The sequence below is a fragment of the Rhamphochromis longiceps genome, linkage group LG3, assembly GCF_057381845.1.
Source record: "Rhamphochromis longiceps isolate RC_006_pf linkage group LG3, R_longiceps_female_GT1.1, whole genome shotgun sequence".
Lineage (NCBI taxonomy): Eukaryota > Metazoa > Chordata > Actinopteri > Cichliformes > Cichlidae > Rhamphochromis > Rhamphochromis longiceps.
In genome coordinates, this window is record NC_140559.1 from 62,457,093 (window position 1) to 62,471,637 (window position 14,545).

General features: G+C 44.5%; 1 protein-coding gene across 1 annotated transcript in view; it reads right to left on the reverse strand.

The window, feature by feature from the left end:
• Nucleotides 1–14,545, reverse strand: part of LOC146675647 (protein NLRC3-like) — a 340,816-nt gene that overhangs the window by 91,349 nt on the left and 234,922 nt on the right. The window lies entirely within an intron of this gene.

Genomic DNA, 14,545 nt, shown 5'->3' on the forward strand with positions numbered 1-14,545 from the left:
CTTAACGAGAAGTATTTAAGACAACAGGCAACTTCCTGTGTCACTCTTTCTGAGTGAGCAACTTAAACAAAATTAAAATATTCAAGACAACAGGCAACTTCCTGTGTCCACCAACACCACACAAGGGTTAATCTACTTTATTCGGGGACTGAGGAAGTCAGTCAGTGTATCTCTCTGGATCACTAAGTGAAACTTCGTCAGCATATCCCGTTTTTTTATGGATCGATCACTGAGAGAGGTATAATAGGTCTTTATATAAATATGAAAGACGCATATTTACCTTCTGTCAGTATCCCACTTCTGACACCAAAATTGAAGGAAATTGCCGTCCCGGGTTTCCTCCGTGGCGTGAGCGATAAGCAGAGTTTTGTCCTTTCCTTCTAAGATTCCTAATTATTTAAAGTAACACTCAGGTATGCCATTCAGCGTGTTAGTACGAGCTCGGGAGCAGCTTGGGAGAACAAGAAAACAGAGACTGCTTTAGGTTGCCTTCCCAATCGACTCAAAGGTTTATTTAGTACATAACAGCTTATATAGAGGAAAAAAAAGGTTCGTGTGTCAGCTTTCCCAGTTCAAACCGGTACAGACCAAATAAGGAAACGTCTTCCTGCCTTGTGAGCAAAGAAGTATCCTGTGTGTAGTTTATCAGCTCAGCTACAATTTATGATCATCCCAGCAAAATACACAGAATACAGAGTTCTTTCATTAGTGAATTCTGAAACAAACCACCTGGCCTTTAACGAGCCTTTTTCTAAGAGATAAGGAAGGGAGGATGGGAGTAAGGAAGTGGTCTCGTCTCTGTGGTGTTTTCGACCTTGGGGTACCAGCCTGTGAGTCTTACACATTAATTCTTGGGTCAGAGAGAAAGAGAAAAACAACTAGTAGATGGACCTTATTGAGTAACAGTTTTCCTGTATAAAACAATATCCTGTAAATGCTACCGTGGTATCAAAATATCATAACACTGACCATTCAGCTGTCTGGGATCACTTTCACGTTACAGAGAGATGGCCAAGTTCGAAGGATCACCGTCGACCTGCCCCCTGTGTGAAGGATGAACGCAAAGACGCATGGAGTTGGACGTCCAAGCATTATCCGTGTGCTCGGTTTAAACGAAGAGTTACCCACGAGAATTTGTCTGTTAAGTTTCAGAGTTTTCATAAAGTGATGACACAGATTAAAAATATACTCTCAACTGTAAGAAGGACATCTTTATTTATTATAGCACACACGCAGAAAACGTGTGCGTTATTGCAGAGAGTATATAACGCGAGGTGGAAATAGCGGATAAGATGCATTGTGATTGACATGTGATGCTCATGTATATGCTGGTGATCGTCAATAAAGCTTCTCTCTCTTGCGAATGAGTTCAAGTGAGAAAATGGATTGTGGCTATTGTGTGTTTATTTCCTCCACAGTTGTCCTCGGAGCAGTCTAGATATTCGCGCCAGAATTCCTGCGTATTTTCACCTCTGCTAACAGGTTATGGGCGCAGAGTAGCTAAGACTGCCTAGAGAAAGTGAAGTGTTTTGCCACCTAGGGCGCCACCGCTGCCCTGAGAAATGCTGGTGAGCCATTGAGCGAGGGGCAATGTGTAGCACTGGTTCGCAAGAAGTGCCAGGATCATGTCACACAAAGTGAATTTGCAATGACTTTTGCCGAATTCATTGGGAAACTATGGAGCAACGAGAGCACTGAGAGAGTGGGCGCCAGCACATCAGAGAACAGCGTGCACGGCCGGCTTCAAAACCCGCGTGTGAAAATACAAACGAGCGAGTAGCCAGGAACACGAACATGTGTGTTCCCTTTAGTGCACAACTGTGTAATCCAGATGCGGACTAAAGGGACACAAGGCTAGAAGGTGGCGGAGCGAGTGTTAAAGCCACTGCTGGCGCTGATACTTTGTGGCTATGTGTGAGCGCAGGAAGACAGGAAAGAAATGTGAATGTATTTTTAAGGTGTGTGTTGAGGAAGAATGTTTTAAAAGTGTCCGTGCGCATCCGTGTGTATAGAGGAATCAAAGTATACGCCAAATCACGCTCCGCTCAGAGGTTCTTAAACACACACAGCGAGCTACACTCACCTCTGCCAGTTTAGCTCACTGCGATAGTACGCTGGCAAGTAGTGCATCGAGGTGAACGTCGCGAGTTCGAGGCCTCGCCTTCCCACAACAAAGTTTTGACTGCTTGACTTGTTGCTGCGTGTGGAGCAAATGGACAAATCCTCGTGTATTTGACTTGCATTACAGCAAGTCGGAGGAAATACAGCAAAAAGCGACCCTGCTCGCCGAACATACAACGAAGACACGGCCGTAACAGCCTCTCAACTCGGTCGTGCTTAGCAGCGGGGAACTTCACTTCACTTCATGAAAAGACAGTATTAACATACCCGTAAAGAGTGAGGCTCAAAGCACAAAACGACACATAACGCACAGGAATAGCAGTGTGGAGCCATAGAACGAGGTGGAAACAGGCCAGCCTGGACGGCGCTCGACAAAAGCCCAATATTAACATACTTCAAACTTCACCAGATAGAAGACGTGCAAGGAGGAAGTCTCAGACCTACTCGGCTGCTACAAGCATTACACCCTCGGACAAACTCCACGAGATAGAAGACCTGCGAGGAGAAAGTCTTAAAGCTCACAGCAACCCAGTACTGTACTTCAACGAAAGAGCGAGCGTATTAACATCCTTCATTATTCACTAGACAGAAGTCCTGTGAGGAAGAAGTGTCAGAGCCGGCTTGAAAACAAATCCACTCAGCTCCTGCAAGCATTACACCCTCGGACAAACTGCTGGCAGCACAGCCTCACTGGTGTGAAACCACGATGTCATACCCAAACGCGTGGCTGAATCGATTCAGTGACAGCGCGGTGCGCGCTCTCATTGACATGAAGAATTTCCTCCACTGGCTGAGCAGCAGAGTTTTCTGCACCTGCGGGCAAATTCTGTATGCGGTCACGACCAGGCTTCCACCTCTGACTATGACCATTCAGCTGCCTGGGATCACTTTCACGTTACAGAGAGATGGCCAAGTTCGAAGGATCACCGTCGACCTGCCCCCTGTGTGAAGGCTGAACGCAAAGACGCATGGAGTTGGACGTCCAAGCATTATCCGTGTGCTCGGTTTAAAAGAAGAGTTACCCACGAGAATTTGTCTGTTAAGTTTCAGAGTTTTCATAAAGTGATGACACAGATTAAAAATATACTCTCAACTGTAAGAAGGACATCTTTATTTATTATAGCACACACGCAGAAAACGTGTGCGTTATTGCAGAGAGTATATAACGCGAGGTGGAAATAGCGGATAAGATGCATTGTGATTGACATGTGATGCTCATGTATATGCTGGTGATCGTCAATAAAGCTTCTCTCTCTTGCGAATGAGTTCAAGTGAGAAAATGGATTGTGGCTATTGTGTGTTTATTTCCTCCACAGTTGTCCTCGGAGCAGTCTAGATATTCGCGCCAGAATTCCTGCGTATTTTCACCTCTGCTAACAGGTTATGGGCGCAGAGTAGCTAAGACTGCCTAGAGAAAGTGAAGTGTTTTGCCACCTAGGGCGCCACCGCTGCCCTGAGAAATGCTGGTGAGCCATTGAGCGAGGGGCAATGTGTAGCACTGGTTCGCAAGAAGTGCCAGGATCATGTCACACAAAGTGAATTTGCAATGACTTTTGCCGAATTCATTGGGAAACTATGGAGCTACGAGAGCACTGAGAGAGTGGGCGCCAGCACATCAGAGAACAGCGTGCACGGCCGGCTTCAAAACCCGCGTGTGAAAATACAAACGAGCGAGTAGCCAGGAACACGAACATGTGTGTTCCCTTTAGTGCACAACTGTGTAATCCAGATGCGGACTAAAGGGACACAAGGCTAGAAGGTGGCGGAGCGAGTGTTAAAGCCACTGCTGGCGCTGATACTTTGTGGCTATGTGTGAGCGCAGGAAGACAGGAAAGAAATGTGAATGTATTTTTAAGGTGTGTGTTGAGGAAGAATGTTTTAAAAGTGTCCGTGCGCATCCGTGTGTATAGAGGAATCAAAGTATACGCCAAATCACGCTCCGCTCAGAGGTTCTTAAACACACACAGCGAGCTACACTCACCTCTGCCAGTTTAGCTCACTGCGATAGTACGCTGGCAAGTAGTGCATCGAGGTGAACGTCGCGAGTTCGAGGCCTCGCCTTCCCACAACAAAGTTTTGACTGCTTGACTTGTTGCTGCGTGTGGAGCAAATGGACAAATCCTCGTGTATTTGACTTGCATTTCAGCAAGTCGGAGGAAATACAGCAAAAAGCGACCCTGCTCGCCGAACATACAACGAAGACACAGCCGCAACAGCCTCTCAACTCCATCGTACTGGAGCGCTCAGCAGCGGGGAACTTCACTTCATGAAAAGACAAATGGACAAATCATGATGTATTTGACTTGCATTACAGCAAGTCGGAGGAAATACAGCAAAAAGCGACCCTGCTCGCCGAACATACAACGAAGACACGGCCGTAACAGCCTCTCAACTCGGTCGTGCTTAGCAGCGGGGAACTTCACTTCACTTCATGAAAAGACAGTATTAACATACCCGTAAAGAGTGAGGCTCAAAGCACAAAACGACACATAACGCACAGGAATAGCAGTGTGGAGCCATAGAACGAGGTGGAAACAGGCCAGCCTGGACGGCGCTCGACAAAAGCCCAATATTAACATACTTCAAACTTCACCAGATAGAAGACGTGCAAGGAGGAAGTCTCAGACCTACTCGGCTGCTACAAGCATTACACCCTCGGACAAACTCCACGAGATAGAAGACCTGCGAGGAGAAAGTCTTAAAGCTCACAGCAACCCAGTACTGTACTTCAACGAAAGAGCGAGCGTATTAACATCCTTCATTATTCACTAGACAGAAGTCCTGTGAGGAAGAAGTGTCAGAGCCGGCTTGAAAACAAATCCACTCAGCTCCTGCAAGCATTACACCCTCGGACAAACTGCTGGCAGCACAGCCTCACTGGTGTGAAACCACGATGTCATACCCAAACGCGTGGCTGAATCGATTCAGTGACAGCGCGGTGCGCGCTCTCATTGACATGAAGAATTTCCTCCACTGGCTGAGCAGCAGAGTTTTCTGCACCTGCGGGCAAATTCTGTATGCGGTCACGACCAGGCTTCCACCTCTGACTCTGACCATTCAGCTGCCTGGGATCACTTTCACGTTACAGAGAGATGGCCAAGTTCGAAGGATCACCGTCGACCTGCCCCCTGTGTGAAGGCTGAACGCAAAGACGCATGGAGTTGGACGTCCAAGCATTATCCGTGTGCTCGGTTTAAAAGAAGAGTTACCCACGAGAATTTGTCTGTTAAGTTTCAGAGTTTTCATAAAGTGATGACACAGATTAAAAATATACTCTCAACTGTAAGAAGGACATCTTTATTTATTATAGCACACACGCAGAAAACGTGTGCGTTATTGCAGAGAGTATATAACGCGAGGTGGAAATAGCGGATAAGATGCATTGTGATTGACATGTGATGCTCATGTATATGCTGGTGATCGTCAATAAAGCTTCTCTCTCTTGCGAATGAGTTCAAGTGAGAAAATGGATTGTGGCTATTGTGTGTTTATTTCCTCCACAGTTGTCCTCGGAGCAGTCTAGATATTCGCGCCAGAATTCCTGCGTATTTTCACCTCTGCTAACAGGTTATGGGCGCAGAGTAGCTAAGACTGCCTAGAGAAAGTGAAGTGTTTTGCCACCTAGGGCGCCACCGCTGCCCTGAGAAATGCTGGTGAGCCATTGAGCGAGGGGCAATGTGTAGCACTGGTTCGCAAGAAGTGCCAGGATCATGTCACACAAAGTGAATTTGCAATGACTTTTGCCGAATTCATTGGGAAACTATGGAGCTACGAGAGCACTGAGAGAGTGGGCGCCAGCACATCAGAGAACAGCGTGCACGGCCGGCTTCAAAACCCGCGTGTGAAAATACAAACGAGCGAGTAGCCAGGAACACGAACATGTGTGTTCCCTTTAGTGCACAACTGTGTAGTCCAGATGTCCAGACTAAAGGGACACAAGGCTGGAAGGTCTCAGCGCGAGCAGTGGCGGAGCGAGTGTTAAAGCCCCACGCATCAAAGGATAAACTGCAACTCTCTGTATGTGTGTGTGTGTACAGCAATCAAAGTAGACGGCAATCCACAGTCCATTGTGTGATGATCTTAAACCCACACACTATCCAGGAGCTCATGGCAAATGCAGGCAGTTTGGACGTAAAAGTCGGTGGTGCAAATCTTTACCAATTTCCTCAAATTCAACAAGTTCACTTGTCCATGACATTTCAGCCATTGGATTTTGAGAATGAGGAGGAAACAGAACCATCTGGGTGACTTGGGACCGTGCTTGACAAATATAAACCCCATTACCCTTCACGATTGGGATTAAAAGAAACTTTAACTATATGTGTTCAGAAATCTGTTAAAAGTGTCTCCCCATGGGTGTGTGACGCAGAAGACCCACGAGTAGGGGACTTGGTCTCACGGTCAAGGCTCCACAAAACAGACTCAGTAGCAGACCTCAAAGGCACTGGTAGGTGTTGATTACCAGATTTTATTGCACAAAAACATGAAATTGCAAAGGCAAGACCATGAACTATGACTCCCCAGATCTGTTATATAATCTGTGATATAGAACCTGGTACAAGAACATAGAACATGAGAGAAAACTAAATTCATTTTGTAAGCTTTGGTTCAGGGCAAGGAGGAAGGGCATGGGCATCAGGAGATGCAACCGGGAGTCTCAGTACACTGCAAAGAGAGGAGAATAGATTCAGTGGTTAAAGACATGCTATCCATCCATCCATCCATCCATCCATTCGCTTCCGCTTATCCTTTTCAGGGTCGCGGGGGGCGCTGGAGCCTATCCCAGCTGTCATAGGGCGAAAGGCGGGGTACACCCTGGACAGGTCGCCAGTCTGTCGCAGGGCTAAACACATAGGGACAGACAACCATTCACACTCACATTCACACCTAGTGGCAATTTGGATTATCCAATTAACCTATCCCCACAAACTGCATGTCTTTGGACCGTGGGAGGAAGCCCATGCTTCATGCTATCCAGAGAAGAAAAATCAAAGCAGAGTCTTTCAGGCTTACACTTTGCAGGTAGAGAACTGGTGTTTGAGGGAGGTCGAGCGGTCCAGGTGAGGCAGCCAGACTCCAGAGCAGGGAATCGGTGGACTGCCATGACTGTGGCCGGAGGGCAGGTGGGTGAGTAGAGTGAACTGGAGCCTATGAAGCAACAAGATGAAGGTGAGTATTGTCACGGATGGAGTTAGCTGAAAGGCTGTAGAAACAAACAAAAGGTCAGTTGCTTTCTGTGGGAAACTCTTCTCAACAAAAGTGTGGTGGTCAGCACTAACTGTGGCTAGCAGAACACTTGGCAAGGACTAGTGGTGACGTGAGCGGTGGTGAGTCTTAAAAGCCAGCAGCATAATTGCTTGCAGTTGTGGAGACGCGCCAGAGTGCAGCCACTCCGCCCACAGGTGGAGACAGCAACTCAGATGAAGACCCCAGCACTCACCCAGACCATGACACTTGTGCTGTATTCCACAACTGCTCTTGACGTGGTTCCTGGTGTTTGACACTAATTCATGGAGTGGACGTTGATTGCTAAAAACAGCCTTAGAGAGTTTTCACTTGTGTTGTAATTCTTATACCTCTAAGGACAGCAAGAAATCCTGCTGCAGACCAAACACACCAGTAAGCCCACAGCAGCAGTGAAAGGAAAGAAATCTATTCTTGCATTTTTAAAATCTCTCTTTTTACTACCAACTTTTACTGCCTTGGATATGGGATCCATCACAACTATCAATTTGTCTTTTCTTATAATTGACAATTAGCAAAATGTAAGGAGTAAGGTACCAAGTGATGATGCACGTCAGTAAATAAAAAAGGAAATGTTGAAATAAAATTTTAAAACATGTTTATCGCTCTTTAAACATTCATCAAAACTTTGGAAAACCACTGGAAATGGGCAAAGGAGCTCTCGAGCTGCAGGTCTAAGACCTTTGCTCTAGTCATCATAGGTGGTAACACAATTTATGAAACAAAGTATTAGAAATATAAACCAGTGTCAAGTGTATGCATTATCTGTTGACAGTTTGTGTGCGTGTCCAGTGTGTTCTGCAACAGTGTTACTGTTGTAGACTTTAACCACAAAATGCAGAAGGAAATATCTGAGGTCCTCTGTGCTAAACGTTCATCACCTCAACCTCAGAGAACATAATGAAATTGGAAATTAAGCAAAATATTTCTGAACAACTACTAAAGTTTAAACATGAGCCACTAATCATGAAGAAGTAAAGAATTTGAGGCTGTGCTAACATCAGTTTTACTGTAGAGGGCAGTGTTGGGCTGTACATAGGAGCCCTTGAGCAGTTTATTCTTATAAATGTGAGAAAAGGTGGCTACTGGGTATAGCATTCAAAAACTATCAATTTGTAACAATCAGCATTATGGACTTGATTAGATTATGGTCTTATGGTCCTTTGACATCTGCAGCCATACAATACAGTTGCAGTAACAGCAGCAATAGTATAATGAACAGATTGATATGCTATGCCAAAAAGTTGCAGCTTTGAAGTGAACATGTCTCATTTTGGAAATGCATGTTCACTCAGCTGCTTTGTATTTTTATGTCTTCATTGCCTCATCTACTTGCATCTATCATCCAGGGAAGAAGGATTTTTATAATCGAGTGGTTGCATGCTTGTGTTTTAATGTTGAGTGTATTTTAGTGTTGCATGCTTTTATTGTATTTATTTGGACTTCTCCCGGAGAGACTCCCCCCCCCCTCTGCTTCCCCAATGAGATACACCTGGAGGGCACAGGGGACAGGAATCAATCGGGCCTCCCTTGTTGGCAGCGGGCAATAAGAGCCTCTGGCAGGTGAGAGAAGGACGTGTGTACGCAGGGCAGCAGGAGAGCCGGAGTAGCGTGGCTGTGCGGGAGGACGCCGCCAAAGGTAGCGCGAGCAACGGAGCGGCAACTGGCGGCAAGGCGCGGCAGCAGTAGAAGGAGAGCGGGCCTTCAGTCAGTGGACGGCAGCCCCTTCCACGGTGGCAGCGAGACGTCAGTGAATGGTTAAGGCACGGAACAGCGGCGGGCGGAGTTCAGAGCTCTGCCCTCCCGGGTGAGTACCGACTTCTAAGATGTATATAATACCCTGGGGAATTAAGAAGAGTGACTTTCGCTGCTTCCCTGTGCCTAGTGGAACCTCAAGCGGAGCAGCGAGGCGACAACAGAGGACGCGGTTGGCCTGGTTCCCACTGGTGGAATCGGCGGATTCTTCATGGCTGAAGTGTGGCGGAGCCTGACTCGGAACTTTGGGACTGAGCACCATTATTTTTTTATTGTGCTGAGTTTTATGTTTTTTCTCTCTCCCCTGATCAGGGTATTTTTAGTGTTGTAAATAAAGCGTATTTAATTTTTATTGACTATTTTAACCGGTACGTCTTCTGTTTCCGTGATCACCCCTTGCTGCTCTCCCCGTTATAGAAGGGGTTCCTTTCTAAGCTTACACCCGTGACTCATCTGTAGTGTGATGGCTGGAGACCTTTATATCAGCATGAGTGGTATTTTCAGTGTAAGGCGAGCTTGGCACCAAGTGATCTTAAGATAAAATAACCTTTATTAGTCCCACACGTGGGAAATTTGTTTTGTCACAGCAGGAAGTGGACAGTGCAAAAGTTATGTAGCAAAAGTTAGAATACAATAAAAATAAAATACTGTACACAACTGTACAGAATAAAAAAAATACTATATACAGTAGAATAAATAGAATAAAATATACAATAGGATAAAAATAGAATGCAAATGCTTTATACAACTGAGTAAAAATACAACTTTGTCAGATAAAGAGTATTGCACCTAGTGTTATTGCACATGTGTGGATGTGTGTGTTTGATCAGTTGGAGTCTTTGTTGTGGAGTCTGACAGCAGTGGGGAGGAAAGACCTGCGAAATCTCTCCGTCCCACTCAATGTCCATACCTTGGATGTTCAAATTCAAATTCAAATTTTATTTGTCACGTACACAGTCATACACAGTACGATATGTAGTGAAATGCTTGGACAACTGCTCGTGACTTAAAGAAAACAAAAAAGGAAAAGGCTATGAATAAGATAGGAAATAAATATGAAAAATTAAAAAGGGTAAATTTAACTAGGAAGGAATAAAATATAAATTAAGGTTAAAAATGAAATAACTGTACAACACAAATTAGAATGAAGGGTAAATTTAACTGGGAAGAATAAGATAAAATATATAAATTAAAGTTGAAAATAAAATAACTGTACAACAAAATACACAATATAGAACTATATAAGAATGTATGAAGAAATCTAAATATAAATAAATATATACACAATAACAGCAGCTGTACAAGTATTAACCGGAAATGAAGAATATAGTGACCAGTGTTGTGCAAAAACAATGTCCAGAAAGTCCAGTGTGTGTGTAAGAACCATATGTGTGGGTCAGTACTGTGTGGTGGTGTGATTGAGAGACCGTATCGCCTGCGGGAAGAAGCTCCTCCTCAGTCTCTCTGTGTTGGTCTTCAGGGAGCGGAATCGCTTTCCTGACCTCAACAGAGAGAACAGTCTGTTGCTGGGATGGCTGAGGTCCTTCACGATCTTCCTGGCCTTGGTCCAGCACCGCCTGCTGTAGATTGAGTGCAGGTCAGGGAGCTCGGAGCGGATGGTGCGCTCAGCTGACCGCACAACCCTCTGTAGAGCTCGTCTGTCCTGCATGGTGCTGTTCCCGAACCAGGTTAAGATGTTTCCCGCCAGGATGCTCTCTATGGTGCACGAGTAAAAGTTCCTGAGCACCTTGGAGGGCAGTTGGAAGTCTCTCAAGCGTCTGAGGTGGTAGAGACGCTGTCGGGCCTTTTTCACCACGGTGTTGATGTGACAGGACCATGACAGGTCCTGCGTGATGTGAACTCCGAGGTATTTGAAGCTGTCCACTCTCTCCACTGGGCACTCATTGATGACGGGGGTCTGGTAGTTCCTCTCCTGCTTAGTGCTGAAGTCCACTATCAGCTCCTTTGTCTTACTGACGTTTAGAAGGAGGTTGTTCCTCTGGCACCAGTTCTCCAGATTCCTAATCTCCTTCAGGTAGGCCATCTCGTTGTTATCAGAGATCAGGCCCACCACGACGGTGTCGTCAGCAAACTTGATGATGGTGGTGGAGCTGGTAGTGGCCACACAGTCATATGTGTACAAAGAGTACAGCAGGGGGCTCAGAACACACCCCAGGGGGGCTCCAGTGCTGAGAGTGGTGGAGGCTGAGACATGTCCGCCCATCCTTACTGCCTGTGGTCTGCCAGTTAGGAAGTTGGAGATCCACTGACACATAGATGAGCTGAGTCTTCAGTGCTTGCAGTGGAGGATGTTTGTGCCTGCGGAAGTCTACCACCAGCTTCTTGGTTTTACCTAGTGTTGATGTGGAGGTAGTTCAGCTGGCACCAGTCCACAAAGTCTTGGGTCAGTCCTCTGTACTCCTTGTCGTCCCCATCAGTGATGAGGCCGACTATTGCAGAGTCATCAGAGAACTTCTGCAGGAAGCACTGGGTGGAGTTGTGGGAGAAGTCTGCCCTGTGGGGCCCCCGTACTGCAGACGACCCTGTCCAACACACAGCCCTGAGTTCTTCTTTGTAAATAAAGGCAATTTGCAATTTCACTGAGATAAAATGTTTTGCAGTCAGGACCAAAGCATCAGAAAACATCTTGTGCTGTAGCTAATGTCTGCCATTTTTAAAATTTTCTTCTAGACCAAAGACAGCTCTACTCCATCACACCTGCCAGTCTGAAATCAGACATTTTTTTTTATCATGCAGTAAAACTGAGGCATGCAGTTAAGATTACACTTTTTTAAACAACTCTTTCCCCTATCTTCATATAGCTCATCAGCGTATCCCTCTGTTTTCATTACAGCACTGCACAGCAATCTCATGCTTGAAAACGTTTTGCTAACTTCTTGCTTTGAATACTTTCCTCTACTTCCTCACTCTAGACCTCACTCTGACTTCCTCACCAAGTCATCCTTATCTTCTTTTCTCTGTCCAGAAGATGCACCAAATACTTTGTAGCAGTTTTCTTCAACACTAAATCTATGCTTTCTCAGTCATCTGTTAACTTTGCACTGTGTGGTAGTGTAAAGCAGACAAACTCTGTAGCATCTTCACATTCATCTTCTTCTTCTTAATTTGATTATTCTTTTTGCTTTGCATCTGACTTCTATTGCATGTGGAAACAGCATTAAGATTGGTCAAGCCATCTACGGTCCAGTTGTACTGGGGAAATGACGAGGCTTTTATAACAATGTTTCTCAATGTTCCAGCATTACATGAAATTTTTTGGGTCACTGTCCTCAAGAGAAAGAAACCACAAAGAAGCCACAAACAAACAAAAAACAGAACAAAACCGTTTTGCAGAGGTGTGTGTGTGTGTGTGTGTTTGTGTGCATATAGAGCTACAGCATTATCTCTCCCTTTCCCCCCCTCCCCTCTCTGATTTCTAGTTAAATGCTGAGTTGTCCACTCTCTAATTTTTTTCAAAGCTGAGAGAACCAGAGAAAAGGTAAGACGAGTTTTTATACTGATGGACAACTGCAAACAGTCAACAATTTTTCTCTGCCAGTTGTAATACTACTACTACTACTACTAATAATAATAATAGTTCCAATGTTATAATTAATAAATTTTATATCTAAATTTTTCTTATTTTGTTTGACATGCATTTGATATATTTTCCTTATTTGATATATATACTTAATCCTTTCTTGATATGGATCCTATGATTTGTTTGAGTAATTGAGTCGACAGCTATACACAACGATCTGGAGTGGCCATGAAGTTGCCAATAATAAACTGTTAGCATTTTTCTAAAAAAGAAATATATTCTATGATATGCCATACAGGCTGCAAAGGTTGAAATCTGGCAAGATCATCAAGGCACACCATAATATCTGTAATAGATTTAATTATCATAACAGCTGTGAAAGTTTAAATAAGTGCTCGAACGTATTTGTATTTATGAAAATGCAACTCTAAAATGATAGTACCTTTATACGATACAATAAGTGCCATTAAGTGATATAAAAGGCATTTTCAGCTACTGTTCCTGTGGCGTTGTCAAACTTTTTTATTTTTAATTAGTAAGAAGTGTCATTGTGGTATTTTAAAACAGCTATTTCATCAGCCTTAAAATCCTTCCACCTTAAAAACTTCCTCAAATTGCTTACCGGTCCAAAATACAGTAAAGCATAAAGCTGCTTCATGTTTGTCTTGCTAAGCATTCATTTCAATCTGTATTCCTCTGAAATGTTTGAAATACATTCTAGCTGCCACTGGCTGTATATTGTATCTATTTTATTCTTGATTTTTATTCTTGTTATTGTTATTTCTTACTTTTTGGTTGCTTTATTGTTATGTTTCTGTAATTGGTTCGAGTTCTGTTATTTCAAATCAAATCTATTCAATTTTACTTGTACAAAAGGGTTAGGTTTGTGTATGGGATTACCTATGCCCCCTGCACCATCGGGGTGCATGTCCGCAACTTTAGTTCAGAGACAAACGGCAGCCAAACAACGGACAGTGTGTGCGTTCATAAGACCAAACCCCCCCCCCCACACACACACACACACACACACACACACACACTCTCTCTCTCTCTCTCTCGCCCAGCTGCGGGCACATTCTCAATTGGAAATACAAAGAATGACAACTTTATTCCTGGACTCTGCCTGTTTGTTCCTCTCACATCTCAACATTTGCAAGTGTTCTGACCCGACACTCTGAAGTGATTGCTGCCAGCTCAGATTTCTTTAACCCTTCGGAACATTACTTATATCACCAAGTCATTACAACAAAGGGTCAGCAACATTAAAAGGAAATGCAGAAAGCGACTCAGGCTACGTCCACTAATGCGTTTTCATTTGAAAACGCATTAGTGGACGTAGCCTGAGTCGCCTGAGTCACCAAAGGGTCAGCCTGAGTTGCTGAACATTTGGTGTAAGCTTAGAAGGGAACCCTAACGGGGAGAGCAGCAGGGGGTGATCACGGAAACAGAAGACGTACCGGTTAAAATAGTCAATAAAAATTAAATACGCTTTCTCTCCGTTTTGAAAACACTCTCGAAGACGCATACATTTAAAAACGGAGCTGTCCAGTCGCAGTGTGGACACTCGAAAACGTAGACTTTCTAAAACATGATGCATTTTAGTCATGTGATGCAATCATGTGACCAATTAAACAAAGACAGCGGAGTGCTATCAAACCTATCAGTAGTGATGGCCAAATGAAGCTTTCTGAAGCACTGAAGCTTGTATTGAAAAACGGTTCATTACTCGAAGCTTTTCAACACAGTCCTCTCTGGTGACATCTGGTGGCCAAAAATATGAAGAGCAGCTTGAATCCACAAAATAAAACCAACTGCTTCATAATGATTCCTCACTCTACTGAGTGGAATTCTGTCTGATACTGGGCCGCCGTTGTGTTGCTTTGA